Source organism: Mirounga angustirostris, unplaced genomic scaffold, assembly GCF_029215605.1.
Source record: "Mirounga angustirostris isolate CCGP_5_RB_7025 unplaced genomic scaffold, mMirAng1.0.hap1 SCAF_10, whole genome shotgun sequence".
NCBI classification, from domain to species: domain Eukaryota; kingdom Metazoa; phylum Chordata; class Mammalia; order Carnivora; family Phocidae; genus Mirounga; species Mirounga angustirostris.
In genome coordinates, this window is record NW_026991718.1 from 110,975,697 (window position 1) to 110,988,004 (window position 12,308).

The window sequence follows — 12,308 nt, forward strand, 5'->3', positions numbered from 1 at the left end:
CTTTGTTCCACTCAGGGTGACCAGGCGTGGACGCCAGGCAGCCGGCAGCTCCCCCCAGCTCCACTCAGATGGAGGAGACAGAGGCCCACGGCTTCTGCTCACAGCCCACCAGACCCTTGTCCTCCCTGTGACCCTGTGTTTGTATAGTTGTAAAATTTTTTCTTCCTTCCTTCATTAAAAAATCATTGAAGTTCCTACTATGTTCTGGACACTGTTCTGAGCGTGGAAGATACAGCAGTGAAAGAGACAGATAAGGAGCCTACTCTCAGGGAACTCCCAGGCTGTAGCAATGATAAACAAGTCAGTAAGAAAAAATATGCAAAAGTGAGAAGTTTGGGGCAGAGAATTCAAATAGGGACAGTTGATAGACTGCACCTCTGGGTGAAAAGGCCTCACTGAAGAGGTGGCAGTCCAAGCCCAGAATGATAAGAGGGAGCCAGACCTGTGGCAATGAAGGAGAAAAGGCCTTGCAGGTGGAGGAGTCAGCAGGTGCAAAGGCCCTGGGGAGGCACAGCAAGGGGGCCAGGACAGAGGGAGTAAGGCAGAGACAGGCTTGTGATAAGCTTGAGCAGTCTGTAGAAGAACTCTCTCGGGGCCTGCCAGCTGGATTCAAAGTTTGTTGTGTGCAGTGTGAAACCTCATGCTGCATTTTCCTCCAGCAGAGGAGAGCAGGGGCTTAACTGGGATGACAGTGAGCAAAGACAAGCACCCAGGGGAGAGTACAGGGACTCTGGTTCTAGGTGTGGCCCTGCTCCTGAACAGCTATCTAGCTTTCACTTCTCTATGCTGCAGCTTCCCTGTTACTGAAACAGCAGGTTTTGGCCAGACTTCAGTGGTTTCCAAAGTTTGCTTTTTGACAGAGGAACCCCTTTCTTCAAGGAAATCCTTCTGGGGAGGAAGCCCAGCATCTCAAGGGTCAGCAGTAGGCAGGCATGTCGCTGGCAAAGCCGGCAAAGGGCCCCAGAGCTCTGCCCGCCTTCCCCTCCTGTGCCCAGACAGCAGCCCCTCCACCCTTCCTAGGACCCCAGTAACAGGGCCTGGATAGCCCTGAGCTTTGGGCTGGGGTGCTAAAGACAGGCAGAAGGGCTCAGCCCAGCAGGATCACAAGCAGCCTGGCCTCAGGCCAGCACTCCTTTCTTTCCTGTAGTTTCCTCCCCGGTAGAAATGAGTAACAGAGCCCATGCCTTGCTATCCCCATGGTTGTTTTAAGGCGTGGATCTTTGAAATGGCTCTAAGTGCCTCAAGAGAAAAATAGCACAGAAACAGAAGATACTTTTTAACTGGTGCACTGCTGTGGCTCAGGAAGCGTCCGGGCACGACTGTGCAGTAGCCTGGGCAGCTTTCCCCCCTGCGGAGTTCATGAGGAAGGGGAATAAGTGCTCTGCCTTCTCCCAGGCACCACGCACGGACATAGCCCCCTTCCTTCGTCTTTTTAAGGAGTTGACATTCCAGAGAAAAGGCCATGTAGGAGTGGGGTCCTTGCTGTCCAGTCCATCCACATCCTCATGCAGGAATCCCGTGAGTCAGTCAGGGATGCTTCTGACTGCAAGAACAAAAACTCGGCTGACTGTATAGCCAAACATGAAGTTTTTTCACTCCTGAAACAAGAGGGGTGGAGGAGCCATTGTTGGTGTTAATGTCTACAGTGTTGTTGATGCCTCTGTGATGTTGCTGACCTTTTCCTCATGTTTGCAAGTTGGCTGCAACCATCTTGTCCACATTCAAGGTGAGAGGAAGATGGGAAGGGGTGGTGTATGCTCAGTCCAGCAAAGCAAAAGCTTTCCCAGAAAATTGCCAATAGACTTTTGTTGACATTGCATTGGCCAGTGTCACATGGCTACTCCCCAGCTGCAAGGGAGGCTGAGAAAGAAAGAATTTTGTTTTCCCACCCTCTCTAGTTGAGGAAGGGAAGGGAGAAATGTTGAGTTTGGGTAGCAGGTAAATTAGTCCAAAGTATCCCCCATGGCCTGGGTGCCATCAACTGAGCTTGACAGTGCCTTTGGGTATTAAGATGCCAAAGGACTGGGCAGGAGAAAAGAGTAATAGGGAAGGAAACAGAGGAGAAGCAGGGAGGAAGGAGGAGAGAAGGAACGGTTGTTGAAGGCCTTCTGTGTGCCAGGTGCCCCACATGTCTGGGGAAACTGAGGCTCAGCCTCAGAGAGCTTAGGTGACTTGTCCAAAGTCATAGAGCTAGTGTGAGAGAGAGCCCTGTTCCTTCTGACATTAATCTGTTATTTCCCAAGGGAAGGGGAAGGAGGAGAGAAAGGAAAAAGAAGGTGATAGTGAGCTAGGGGCAGGCCAAGGCCCCCAGCGGCACCAGCACCCTCGGCTTCATGGGGGCAGGCCCACATCTCCTTAGCTCAGCACCACAGTCCTGGCACCTGGGCGGGACCCAGCACACAGTAGGCACTCAGTGTTCCGAACTACTTTATCTTTCATGCTGTCATCGACATGATGGTAACTAAGGTTCATGCAGGTGTTCCGCGCTGGGCGCCAGCCACGCCCCCTGCAGGCGGCTCTGCATTGAAGCCTCACAGCAGCCTTCAGAGAGAGTCCCTGTCGTCCCCCAGCTTGGAGATGAGAAAACCAAGACTCAGAGAGGTTAGGTTGCCTGCCTGAGGTCACATCGAGGAAGGGCCTGAATGCAAACAGAACACAGCCCAGTCACCTGCTCCCCTGCTCTACCCCACCCTGGTGCTGCCCCCCAGGCACATGGCTCTAGCCATCAGAAAGGCCTCCTTGCCTTGTCTGCCCCCCACACATCCCCAGCTGTGGACTCCATCACGGAGGGGTTTAGGGTGAAAACGGGAAGTGCTACCCACCCCTTTCTCTACCTCCCAGCATGTCTTCCCTGGAGCAGCACCAGGTGGCTGCCGTGTCTTACAGATTGCAGGGGGGCCCTCGCCCCTCCTCTAGTCGCCTGTTGAAGAGCCAGCAAGACTTTCATCCCTGAGGACTCCCCTGGCCCAGCTTCCCACAGCCCGGGTGTGCCACCACTACCCATTCTCTGCTGGTGGACGCTGGGCTAGTTTCCAGGCAGGGGCTACTGTGAATAGTGTTCCGTGACCATGCTAGTACGTGTGCTTTAGGGCCCATCCATACTCGTTTGGTCATGTGCATACCTGGGAGTGCAGGTGCTAGGTTGCGCGCTGGTCTTGGCTTTTTGGCTGAGCCTCTCCAAAGGCACTAGGAAAGAAGGAAGAGAGAAGAGGTGAGGTGCATGCTCTGTGGGAGTGGCAAAGTGTGGCCTATGTCACCCATGGTGTGCTTAATCCAGAGCTCCGTTGCAGAACTCAGCACTGTACTGGGCAAAGGGCAGGACGGAGTCCCGAGCGATGCAGTGATGAGTTCTTATGATGTGCACAATGCTGCCAGGGACTCTGCCGCCTAAGAGCCTGTCTCAGCCCTGAGAGTCCCTGCTCGAGTTGGGGAAATGAGGTAGAAAGCAGGAGACGGGAAGTACCACAAGCACAGGAGGTGACAGAGGAATAGCAGCGACCTGCCACAGGAGCCAGCCAGGTGGCCGCGAGATTGGCGCTCTGGCTTCGGAGGGGTCCAGATTTGGCAGAGGTGGAGGGTGTCTTTGTTAATGGCCTAAAACATCTTCCTACCGAGCGAACACCCATGCATTCTGCACTGCCCACCTTAAATGTCACCTCTTCAGTGCAGCACTCCAGGATCCACTCTGTCCCTCTCACATGCTAGGCACTTGTTTCCCAGCAGGTCCCACAACTGTCAAGTACAAACTGAATGTACATCCTGTGACCAGAAACCTTGTGGTCATTTATTTAGTCTCTCTCTCTCTCTCTCTCTCCTGCTGGCCTGCAGGCTCCGAGTAGGCAGACCTGTATCCTATTGTTCGTTGCTGGGTCACCCATATTTACCGTGGCATCTGGCATGAGATAGGGGGTCCATACATATTTGTGGAAAGACATGTGCCTGAGAGCATGCATGATCAAAGGAATGGAGGGGGTAACACATGGGTGATTGGGGCACAGAAGATAGTCTGTGTGACGAAGAGGTTGCAGTTGGGAACAGAAGGATATAAGGCCAGCAGGGCTGTGAAAGGCCTCGAACACCAGGCCAGAGAGCTGCAACTTGATTCTGCCAGCAGCTGGGAGCCATTGAAGGTTTTGGAGTAGGAGAGTGAAATGAACAGAGATTAACTGATGACACTTTGAAGCTGAAAAGGAGATTGTTGAAATTGTACTTTTTACCTACTGTGGTTGTTAGGAAAGTGTATTTCAACAAGTCAGGCTCTTTATATCTGTAGTTATATCTGTAATGGGAAATTTATCTAAATAGAGAAGGAATGAGGAAGCAGTATTGGACAGTTTCTCCTAGATTTCAGCAAAGGTGTCAAACTGACTATGAGGTTGCAGCCAGCTGTGTAAAAATCAGCAAACGCAAAGAATAAATAGTTAAGCCAAGGTACTACCCAACCCACAGATCAAGTATTTTGAATTCAGGCATGTGTGAAGCCCTTGGTGCTTCCATCCATGTTCCTCTTTCCTGCTGAAATGCCCTCCCTACTTGCCACCTGTCACACTCCTCCTGCTTTCTTTGGTTCAGAGTAGATGTCACCTCTTCCAGGGACGCCCTACCCCAAGCCTCTCCTTTCTCCATGATTGTCTGCACCTAGAGCACCTCTCTGCTATGGCCTGGGTTTAATTGGACAGTTCATGGAGGGTAGAGGTGAGTGTTAGCCCTACCAGGTATTAAAATATATTCTAGAGTTATAATATTGGGACAGGAATACATCAATAAAATAGAATAGACAATTCCAAAAATAATGGGAAATCAGCATGATATAATGTTGGTATTTTCTAATCTGTGGATAAAGATGAATTATTTAAAAGATGGCATGGAGGGGGGCACCTGGGGGGTTCAGTCAGGTGAGCGTTGGACTCTTGGTTTCCCCTTGGGTTGTGATCTCAGGGTTGTGATCTTGGGGTTGTGGGATTGAGGCCCTCTGGGGCTCCACGCTCAGTGGGGAGTCTGCTTGAGTCTCTCCCTCTGCCGCTGCCCCCACTCACTTGTGCTGTCTCTCTAAAATAAATAGATAAGGGGCGCATGGGTGGCTCAGTTGGTTAAGCGTCCGCCTTTGGCTCAGGTCATGATCTCAGGGTCCTGGGATGGAGCCCCGTATCGGTCTCCCTGCTCAGCGGGAGGCCTGCTTCTCCCTCTCCCACTCGCCTTGCTTGTGTTCCCTCTCTCGCTGTGTCTCTCTCTGTCAAATAAATAAAATTTTCACACACACACACAAAAAAGCAAACCTTTGTTTTGACCTGAAATGCTTCAGCCCTAACAGAAAAAAACTGAGGGTCTAAAAATGTAAAATTTCCATATGGCAAAAAAAAAAAAAAAAAATCCCATTATAAATAAAATAAAAAGACAGCAAAAGGACAACATACTTACAAATTATATGACAAAAGATTAAATTTCCTTCATGAAAAAAAAGTCTACCAACTCAAATAGAGAAATGGGCCAAGAATATGAACAAGTTGTTCTAACAAATGCAAGTGACCAATAGACACACGATACACATAAATATAATGCTCACACTCCCATATGAAGAGAAGCAAAGGAAAATAAGATATACCATTTTTCACCTCTTTGATTGACAAAGACAAAAGAGCTTGCTAATACTAAGCATTGACAAACATGTCCTAAGATGGGAACTGCCACATATTGCTGTGGCTGAGTAAACTGGTGCAGGATTTGTGGAGGGGGATGGCCATCATTGTGAAAACCCAGAATCCTGATAATGATGATAAAAGCTGCCATTTACCAAGTACTCCGTCTGGAGAGGAGATCAAGCTGCATTTTATGGCCTGACCTCAGAAGTCATACACTCTCATTTCTGCAATGTCTCATTGCTTCCACAGCCCTATTCATTGTGACAGGGGACTGGGGTGTGATACCAGGAGGTGAGGATCACAGGGAGCCATCTTAGAGGCTGACCACCACAGTGTCTAGTTTCAAAGGGGAACTTTTTAATGTTTTTTGAGAGAGAGAGAGAGGTCTTGCGCATGTAAGCAAAGGGGTGGGGTGGAGGGGCAGAGGGAGAGAGAGAGAATTTCAAGCAACTCCATGCTCAGCACAGAGCCTGACGTGGGGCTTGATCTCACCACCCTGAGATCATGACCTGAACTGAAATCAAGGGTTGGATGCTCAACCCGCTGAGCCACCCAGGTGCCCCTCACAGGGGAACTTTCAGTGTCAAATACTACATTAAGCACACTATCTTATTATCTACTTTGCCGATCAGGAAACTGAGGCTTCGAGAGATTTAAGTGTGGTGCCTAAGGTCACTTGTCTAGTCTCAGAGTCAGAATTTGAACTGGTCCCATTTGGCTGGACGCTATTCAACCTCCTCACTGGTGTCCCTGCTGCCACTCTCCCTTCCTTATAATCTCATCTCCTCTGGTCTAAAGGCATAATTCAGATTGCATCATTTCCTCACTCTTAGAATAAAATCCACATACCTTACAGTCGCGTACATGGCCATGCATGCTTGGTCCTGAATACCCTCTCACCCTCCCCCCCACCCCGGCCAATCTCGCCCTGGCCACACTAGTCACCTTTACGTTCCTCAAACATGCCAGTCCCTTCCCAGCTCAGGACCCTGGCACCAGCTCTTGCCTCTGCCTGGAAGACTGCACCCCCAGGTCTTCACCCAGTTGTCAACTTCAGCCACGCATTCAGGCTTACTCCTGAGAGGGCCCTTCCCTGACCACTCAGCCCAGAGCCCATCCCTGTCTCCACCCTCAACCCCTGTCTCCACTCCACCCCCCCCCCCCTTCCTGGGCCTCTCCACCCCATCTCCACCTTACTCCTTGTTTCTAGGATCCAACCAAGATTCGAACTTTGCATCTAGTTGTTATTTCTCTTTAGTCTCATGATTTAGAACAGCCGAATAAGTAACAATGAATCTTTTGAAGAGTCAGGATAGTTGTGTTGTGGAGAGTCTCTCTTTCTGGATTTCTTGTCTGGATGTCTCTTCATGATCAGATTCAGGTTAAGCATTTTGAGGGGGGAACACAACATGGGTAATTGCATCTCATCCGGAGGTGAGCACATTATGTCAGGTGGCCCCACTTTGGGGGCAACTGAATTTGATCACATGGTTGGAGGGTGTCTGCCAGTCTCTCCAATGTGCAGGTACCTGTTCCCTTCTGTCATTAAGTAATTTATAGGGATAAATGGGTTTTTTAATGCTTTGAGATGCTTGAACAGTATCCTCTCTGCTCAGGCTAAGATCCTGCTATTCCTAATAATAACAAACCCCTGGTTCCCTTGGCCAGATCCCCACTTGTGGAGTATGCTCATTTCATATAGAAATCTGCTTGGAGGGATTTGCTGCTTAAGAAGCTCTCTAGAGCAAATGCCCTGCCAATTGTCCATTTACAAAAAGCACCCACAGTTTGCAGGGCCTGACACAAAGGGGACACAAGGGCAGTACCGCCCTCTTGAGCAGATGGGAGCAGCTTTCTCTGCCCTAGTCTCCCACCAGACTGGGGCCGAAAGAAGGGACACATCATTGGGAGAATTAGTGGTCAAGAAACTGGGTCATGCCATTCCTTGTTGGGACCTGTGCTGTGGCCACTTTAAGGATAGAGGGAGTTGTCCAAAGGCACAAGGACACTGAAAGCAACCGGCACAAGGTTACTCAAGGAGTGGCAGCTCCTGCAAGACTAAGGATCTGGGAGATTTCTGCAGGCTTCAGCACACAGGAAAACTCACCTAATTTTCAGTGCTGCTAAACAGCCAGGTTTCTCTAGGATTCCCAACTGCTTTCTGTGGGCTGAGTGGGGCTGAGGCTGTTTTATCTCAGTGATGGTAAATGAGTTCACATTTCATGCCTAGAGAAAATCACTGCTCTGCTCTCCCGGGCGGTACTGGCTCTCTTTTATTAGTCAGAGAAGAGGTGGGTTATCTGGGTTCAATTCCACCTTTGAACTTCAGTTGGATTTGGCTTTATATTTCAAGCCCAAATGTCCACCACTGCTGTGAGATAGTGACTCAGGCCAGGAGAAGTCAAAGGTCTCTAGAAATGTGGTGGGAAGAGATGGGAAATCCGGGGCCTGAATTATTTCAGAGTGAGGAAGGGCATTTCCCATGCTGGAAACTCCCACATCTCCCTGGATGAACTGAAGAGTCACAGCCACTAATTAAAATTCTAAAAATCGTAACTGGGCACCAACATGTGTGGATGTGGACATGTGTGATGCAGCCCCCGAAACGTCCCCCACCACAGAGGATGAGAAGTAAAGATCTATTAGAGAAAACTGGGAAGGGTGCGTTGATTTGAAAACACATTCGATTTCATGGATAAAAGGTGCTAATGAATAACGTGCTTAGACCCTCTTTTAAAAAGAGAGTTAAGTTCTATATTGACAGAAAAACCTTTAGCGTGTGTGGAAGGACTGCTCTGCATGCCTTTAATTTGATGTGTTGCCATTTTTCATTTTTCTAATGGGTGAATACTGAGCTCTGAACCTGTAGTGTTGTACTTCCAACTCACACCTGTAGAGGGAGCCTTGTTTACCTCGGATTGTTCACAATGCACAGCTTTCAGTGAAAGAAAGAAAAAGGCTTTTGGAGAAAAAAAGTTGGAGGGTTAAAGGCAGTCTGTTTCAAAATTGCAAACAATCGAGATGGCTCTCTTGTTTTTTCTTCTTTGCTGGTTCCACTGTGAATGAGTTGTAGCGTAAAGTCAGGAGAAATTGCCCTTCTTTTTCGGGTGCGACTAGAGGGACCAGGAGGTGCGATCGTTGTTGGTATTTTTGTTTTGTTTTGTTTTGTTTTTTACCATTTCCTCACAGAATTCCACGAGGGCAGCTCCTCATCCTTGTTAAAGCATAGGCTTTTTCTGAAGGCAGATCCGTTGTAACAGAGGTTGTGAATCTGAGGAGGGGGACATCTGCCCTTGACCCATCTTCTCTGCTGGGGTCTAATTGTGCTGTTTGGGGACGAGCGAGTTATGTTTTAGCCTGAGTCTGAGGTTGCTTGCAGGTTCAGTGTCCCCCACCCCCCACCCCGCGGCGCCCCACGCGGTCTTCTCCCGCACCCCAGGCGGACGAGGTCTGTCTGTGTGCGGGAGGACGGCGTCTCCGATCCGCACGGGTCTTCCCTCTCCTGCGGTGCTGTGTCTTCGCGGACAGTACGCGCCCAGGTCTGGGATGGAACAGCATTCTTGATGTTATCCTATTACTTTACAACTGGAGCTAGCGCGCCGTAAGGAGCCGGTTCCCCGTGGTCTAGAGCAGCACAATGACCTGCGGGAGGAGTGGGGTGGAGGGGGGTGGGGAGGGAGCAGAGAGAGAGAGAGAGAGTCCGCGGCGAGCGCTCGGGATCGCTGAAATGTTTGGGTCGGACAGGTGAACGCATCCTCAAGTCACAGGCGCCCGCCGGGGAGGGAGAAGGGGAGCTTGGGAGGGTGTAAACTAAGTGGTGAGAAAGAGACAAAGGAAGAGTGAAAAGGCGAGATGGTACGGAATATCGGGAGGGGGAGGGGAGAGGAGGGGGCAGAGGGTGGGCAGCGCACCGAGGGGACCGAGCTTGAACTTGATCAAGAAAAGGGGGGCCCTGAGATGGGGGGGCGGCAGAGAGCCAGCCACGTGCCTGGCTTTCCCAGACCAGGGTCTCGCGGAGACCGCCCGGGGACCCAGCCGCCCCGCCCAGCGAGGACCCGCGTCCCCGGGGAACCAGGAGACGCGAGGAGGTCCAGGGCTGCCCGAAGGCCCCAGGGCGCCGAGAGTTCCTAATGGTGCCTGAGTCACTTTCTTTGGGCCAAGTCTCTCCTCTCCTGGCCTGAACGCGGAGAGCCGGCGGGCCGGGTGCCCCCCAACCCCCACCCTCAGACCCGAAGATTGCGGCCTCCAGGAGCGAGGGGCGGGCACAGACCCCACCGCCTTCTTTCCTGGGCTCAGCCCCGGGCAAGAATCTTCTTCGAAGCGCTTCCCCCTTAAGAGCGCTCTCCCCCACCCCTCAGAGCGCACGGCAGCGCGTCCAGTGCGCCCTCATCCCTCCCCCACTACCTGGCCCAGCACCCCCTCCTTCCACCTCCTCTCCCCCCTCCCCGCCCCCCGGCCTCTCCCTCCTTTCTCCTCTCTGGGTGCCTCCTTTTCCTCTCTCTCCCCCTCCCCCCCGTGCCCACTCCTCCCTCTCGTCAGCCCCTCCACCTCCTCCTCCTGCTGCTCCTCCTACTCCCCCGGCGTGCGCCCTCCCTGCGCTCCCCTCCCCCCGGCCCCCGCCCCGTGCCCGGTCCCGCCCCCCCTCCCCCGCCTCCCCGTGCCCGGTGCCCCCCCTCCCCCTCCCTCCCTCCCGGCCGCGGCGCCGCCGCCGCTGCCGCCGCCGCTCGCCTGAGCCCTCCCCCTGGCCACCCCCGCCCCCGGGCCGGGCAGTGACGCGCCGCGGCGGTGCCAGCCCCTCTCCCCGGGCGGCCGCGGCAGCAGCAGCAGCGGCAGCAGCTGGAGCCGTGGGGCTGTCACTGCCGCCCGCCCCGCTCACTCGCCGAGCCCGACCGCCCGTCTCCGCCTCGCCTCCCGCCCAGGTACGGAGTCCGGCCCGGATCCCCGCGATCGGGCCGTTTCCGGGCCCCCGGCCGCCGCCCCCCTCCTGCCGCCGGCCGTTGAGCTGCGGTTGGGGGGCGGGGGGGCTGGGGGGTTCTGGGGAGGGGGACGGGGGGAGCTTCCTGCGCTGGGGCTGAGGAGGGGGGCGCAGGGAAGCGGCTGCGCCCTGGGCGGAGTGGGCTGGGGCGGGGGGCGGGTGAGTGTGACCGAGTGTGGGGGGGGCGGGCAGAGGAGATGCACTCTGGGGGCTGTGGAGTGCCCGAGAGGTGTGCCTGGCCGCGAGTGCCGGGGGGCCGCTGGGAGCACCCCACTCCCGGGCCGTGCGCGCCGCCGGTCCTGGGGGGCGGTGATTGTGTGCGCCGCGCCGCGGTATTGTGCGGCGGCCACACCGTTTGCAGCGGGCTCGGCACCGCGTCCCGGGGAGGAAGGCGTTCGCAGGCGGCGGGGTGGGGGCCGGGCTCGGGTTGCCGCCACCGCGGCCGCGGCGAGAGGGGAAGTAGACTGTGTTTGGGGATCTGAGGACGGGAAGCGTTGAGTGGCTGGGAGGGGCTCCCAGCCTCGGCGCGGGGAGTTGAGACGAGGTTTGCAGAGTTGAGCCCACTTTGGCAGGCCCCTGTCCCTCCCCGGAGGGGACCGGTGGCCCTTCTCAGGTGTACGAACGGAGCGGAAGCCGGGGGCGTCGGCAGCCCCAGGCGAAGGGGCATTCCTTAATGAAGGGGACGCGTGGGGCGGGGGCAGCTGGCCGGGGTGAGGGCGCGCGTCCGGGTTAAGTTGGATTTACACCTCCGCCGGCCGCTATCCGCTCTCCACCTAGCCCTCCTGGGCCGGACACTTTCTCGTGGGGCCCGGGGGGAGGAGGGTGCAATCCACATTTTTTTATTCCAGCTGCTAGAATTCAGAAGTGACCGCCCACCTCCTCCCCCCACCCCCCCAACCTGGAGCAGCGTTTGCCAGAGTCCGGTCGCCCCTACTGGGCCGCGCTTCCTGGGGGAAGTTCTCATTAAGCCTGACTAATTAGCATTATTCCTGGAGAAAGGTTAAGGTTAGACCGTCCTTTTCCTTACCAGGAGGCCCACCCCCCTCCTCCCCATTCCCTTCTCCCTTCCCCCTCCCCAAGAGCACAAAAGCACAAAAAGAAAGTGTGAAGAGGCGCAGATCAATGGAGAAGCCACAAACCCATTAATTCAAATGGAACCTTTTTTCCCCCCTCTAAAACATTGATTTTTCTTTCTGTCTGCTCTGAGGGGAGATTAATAACCTCTTGATTTCACCTGAAATGGTGTTTGGACTCTGTGATTTCCTCCTCTTTCTGAGAAGGATTGTGGCTTGAAATAGATTCTCCCTTGAGATAAAGCCCTACTTATCCCAGAATCAGCTGGAAACCCCAGCCTGGGGCCCCCAGCCTACCAGGTGGGGGTTGTGGGGAGAGGTGTGTGGGGCTCTCACAGCTCCTCTGGGGAGAACCATCTGTGTGACAGGACTAGGGGTGCTGTCTTGCCCCCTGCTTCTGGGCTGTAGGTTGGTCTGGGGGAAAGACCCATGGGTGGCCCCAGCCCCAGTGGCAGTTTAGTCCTTACATAGTAAATTACCCCTTCATTGGAAAACCATTAGGACCTAAATGTGTCTTTAAATAATATCAAGCTCCTGTCTAATCCCAGTTCAAGCTGGGCTTGTTTTATAGAGTAGGTTTTAAGATAGCCCCTCCTCCCACACCCACGGTACCATGGCTGG

The 12,308-nt window shown here is 53.8% G+C and overlaps 1 protein-coding gene across 4 annotated transcripts in view; it reads left to right on the plus strand.

Moving 5' to 3' along the window:
• NOL4L (nucleolar protein 4 like) overlaps window positions 1-12,308 on the plus strand; it is a 128,263-nt gene that overhangs the window by 80,937 nt on the left and 35,018 nt on the right. Inside the window, exon 1 of one of the 4 annotated variants that reach the window (XM_064572949.1) lies at window positions 10,389-10,558. The exons of the other annotated variants lie outside the window; for them this stretch is intronic. The gene's annotated coding sequence lies outside the window, so the exon portion shown is untranslated. Of the gene's footprint in view, window positions 1-10,388; window positions 10,559-12,308 lie in introns of those variants that run through there. 4 annotated transcript variants of the gene reach the window in all.